Source organism: Rutidosis leptorrhynchoides, chromosome 11 (genome assembly GCF_046630445.1).
Source record: "Rutidosis leptorrhynchoides isolate AG116_Rl617_1_P2 chromosome 11, CSIRO_AGI_Rlap_v1, whole genome shotgun sequence".
Taxonomy (NCBI): Eukaryota; Viridiplantae; Streptophyta; class Magnoliopsida; order Asterales; family Asteraceae; genus Rutidosis; species Rutidosis leptorrhynchoides.
The window spans coordinates 67,556,318-67,560,592 of record NC_092343.1 but is presented as its reverse complement, the minus strand read 5'-3'; positions in this window follow the sequence as shown (position 1 = coordinate 67,560,592).

Sequence of the window (4,275 nt, the reverse complement as noted above, 5' to 3'; positions counted from 1 at the left end):
CGATAAGAAATAGATTATAGGATGTAGATTAGTACCTTGCAATACATAATTTACATATGCATATATACTACTAAAATCCCATAAGTTACGGAGAAATCTACAGAAGTTGTCAGGCAAAGTTACAGTAACAGATACGCTAAGATATGAAGTAGCAAATACGCTAAGATATGAATTTTGTCTATACACTATTCATGCAGTCAATGCTGTAAAACGTGTTTAGACTAAGAATGATAAGCAAGTGATTCTCTAAGAATGATAAGCAGGTAAATTTTTTAACACAAAATGATAATCAAAACTTTTGACATACAGACACGGTCGAAGTCCAGACTCACTAATGCATCCTATCGACTTATCAGTTAGACACACTAATGCAGACATGGTTCACTAAGACCACCGCTCTGATACCAACTGTGAGGACCCGTCCTAATCCATCCGGACAAAGTCCACATCGATTACAAACGATTCACAATAGTTGGTTACATCGCGAGGTACTTGACCTCTATATGATACATTTTACAAACATTGCATTCGTTTTGAAAAGACAAACTTCCTTACATCGAAAATTGACGATATGCATACCATTTCATAATATATCTAATTATAATTATCTAAATAATAATCTTGATGAACTCGACGACTCGAATGCAACGTCTTTTGAAATATGTCATGAATGACTCCAAGTAATATCTTTAAAGTGAGCAAATGCACAGCGGAAGATTTCTTTCATACCTGAGAATAAACATGCTTTAAAGTGTCAACCAAAAGGTTGGTGAGTTCATTAGTTTAAATAAATAATCATTTCATAAATTTAATAGACCACAAGATTTCATATTTCCATTTCTTATAAACATACGTCCCATGCATAGAGACAAAAATATCATTCATATGGATTGAACACCTGGTAACCGACATTCACAATATGTATATAAGAATATCCCCATCATTCCGGGATCCTCCTTCAGACATGATATAAATTTCGAAGTACTAAAGCATTCGGTACTTTGGATGGGGCTTGTTGGGCCCGATAGATCTACCTTTAGAGTTCGCGTCAATTAGGGTGTCTGTTCCCTAATTCTTAGATTACCAGACTTAATAAAAAGGGCATATTCGATTTTGATCATTCAACCATAGAACGTAATTTCGATTACTTGTGTCTATTTCGTAAAACAGTTATAAAAGTTGTGCATGTATTCTCAGCCTAAAAATATAAAGGGTAAAAAGGCAAATGAAACTCATGCATATAAATATTGTAAAACAGTTAATAAAGCATTTGCATGTATTCTCAGCCCAAAAATATAATGAGTAAAAAGGGAGCAAATGAAACTCACCTAATGTATTTTGTAATAAAAATACATATGACTATATTGAACAAGTGTAAGGTTGACCTCGGATTCACGAACCTTAAAAGGGAAAGCTTCAAAAAAATATCAAACTGACTCAGTTCAGGTTCGAACCCGCGACCTCTCGCGCATTTGCTAACAACCTTAACCACTAATCCATTTCTTTCTTTCTGATATAATATGGAATCCATTTATACTTAATCTATCCTTTTCGGCCCAAGTCCCATCCTATTAGTTACCGGCCCAATAGACAAATGCAGCTCGGCCCAATGCAACCAGTTATAACGGCTCACCAGTAAACAGAAAAATGGATCAATAATCAAGTTTGTGGTAGCTCGTTTCTGTTTCTTTCTTCTTCCACATCATCATTTCTGTATCATCATAATTTTGGTATCATCATCATCTTAGTATAATCATATCATTATCATCCAACATCCTAAACGTCATCATTCGAAACCCGTTGCAATTCATCATCTTAAAACTATCATAAACATCCTGGTTCGTATTTTAGTCCTTACAGAAATATATGGTAGTGGTTTCCTAATTGATATGGATCCTAATTCATCAATATAAACACATCGACTCACTTGAATAACTAGAGGATTTTTCGCCCAAATTACATCAAGAATCTTACGTCCCAACATAAATATCCTTGATGATAATTCGTTTATAGCCTGAGAAATCCAAGTAAGATGATCTAGGCATGAAAGTGTCGGTGTGTGGTATAAATAAAGAAATCAAATATTGCAAGTGGACACCAAAAGTCATTGTACCTAATCGAGTCACCCACTAGGCTTTTGTCACTAGTTTCCATTAAAAAAAAAAACAACAAACGTGGCCACTAGTTGAATGATGTAATCGCCTTATTTAAATCAAATGGAGTTGTGTTTTGTCGGCCATAACCTCAAATATGCACTAGTAATTTAAATCAATAATAATCACCTTTTCATTCTTATATTTCTCTTCATAGTAGCCAGAATAATATCATGTAATAATAATAGATGAAGATTTTCGATGGTTGAAATAGAAACAGCAAGACAGGAAATGATAGCAGCGAATATGATGATGTTTTTGTTTTACGAGCTTCAAAGCTGAATGTAAACAGATATATAGCAACTGCAGTTCATCATCATGACTGTTTTTATCGCTCTCAGCATTCTTTATCATCATCGTCTAGTATTGATTTAATAGAAACAGAAGTAACAGGAAACAACAATAGGAAAAATGAGTTTGAAGAGATTGATTTGGCTGGTAGTTACAACTTGCAGGTGGGCTGGACGGTTGTAATTAATAACGGATGGTGATGTATGTTTTTATTAAGAAAGGTGGTGAAGTGGCGGTTTGTGGATGGGTGGCGATTATGTGTTGGGTTTTTATTAACAAAGCAGATATAGAAAACGAATTGAAGTGGTTGTAGTAGTTATCGAGTGGTGTTTCAAGGTGGTTGTAATGATAGAAGGTGTTGGTCGAGAGTGGTATCCGGTAGTGAGGATTCGAAAGATAGAAGCAAGAGGAAGAAGGAAGGTGTGACGATGGTGAGGCTAACTCTGGCTAATCACTTATTTAATAACATTTTCACTCCACACAGCTCATTCCAAATGGTACGATAATAAATAAAAAAAATGAAAAGTTGAAAAGGATCCTCAACAGATTTTGTAAGCTTGTGATGAAGTTGGGAATCAAATCGTACTGGATTCAGACAGAAAGTAGATTATCCACAGTTTGAGAATGATGGACAAATTCCTTCTTTTATTTATATGTGTATATAGTGTATTTATATATTTATATGTATTTGAATATGAATATCTGTATATTTTATTTATATATATATATATATATATATATATATATATATATATATATATATATATATATATATTATTACTTATGTAATATTTAATGATCATATAATACATTATATAATAACTTTTATTAAAAATTTATTATTTATACATTTCATATAATACAAAATTAAAATAACCATACACATTTATATAAAGCTTCATTTTAAGTTACACTTAATTATTTTATGTCCTATTTTACATATTCAACTCAAATGTTTAAATTATAATTTATAATTTCAAATTAATATATACACTTATATATATACATATAGATTCATAATAATATCGTGTATATGTTTATATTTATTCATTTTAATTGTACTTAATTATTGTGTTTTACATTTTAAATTCTAATTAATTAAAGTATATTTTATTAATGCAAAATACTATAGATACTCTCATATATATTTTTAAATAAATATATTTACATATAGATTTTACAGACAATAGTTCGTGAATCGTCGAGCACGGTCAAAGGGTAATTGATTACATGAATATAGATTTCAAAACTTTCGAGACTCAACATTACAGATTTTGCTTATCGTATCGAAATCATATGAAGATTAAGTTTAAATTTAGTCAAAAATTTCCGGTTCATCACATCCTACACTTCAACATCACAACCTATATCCCACGAGTACCAATGACATACACTCTATAGATACCAAGGAATATCAACAACAACAAACGATGAAGTATTGATTCATAACTTCATTGGAGAAACATTTTGCGACGATTATGTAGTCTCTAATGTCTTAGAGATTATCTATTCTAGCCCTAACCATAAATTAGATGAGTGAAACCAAATGATAGAAGGAAGAGTAGAAACCCTGACAAGAATGATGTGTGGTTTACAAGCTAGACTTGATTTACCAACAACATCAACAGTACCATGAACATCACCAGTACAGTCAGTGCCATCAGTGTTGTCAGAATCAGCAGTACCTATAACATCACAAACTCCGTCAGTTCAAGAATCACCGTGGACATCATTATAAATCAACAAGTATGTCATATCAATGAGTTATGAAGTATTAACTCATTTCCACTGAAGGATTTATATGTATATCTTATATATATAAATTTTTAGA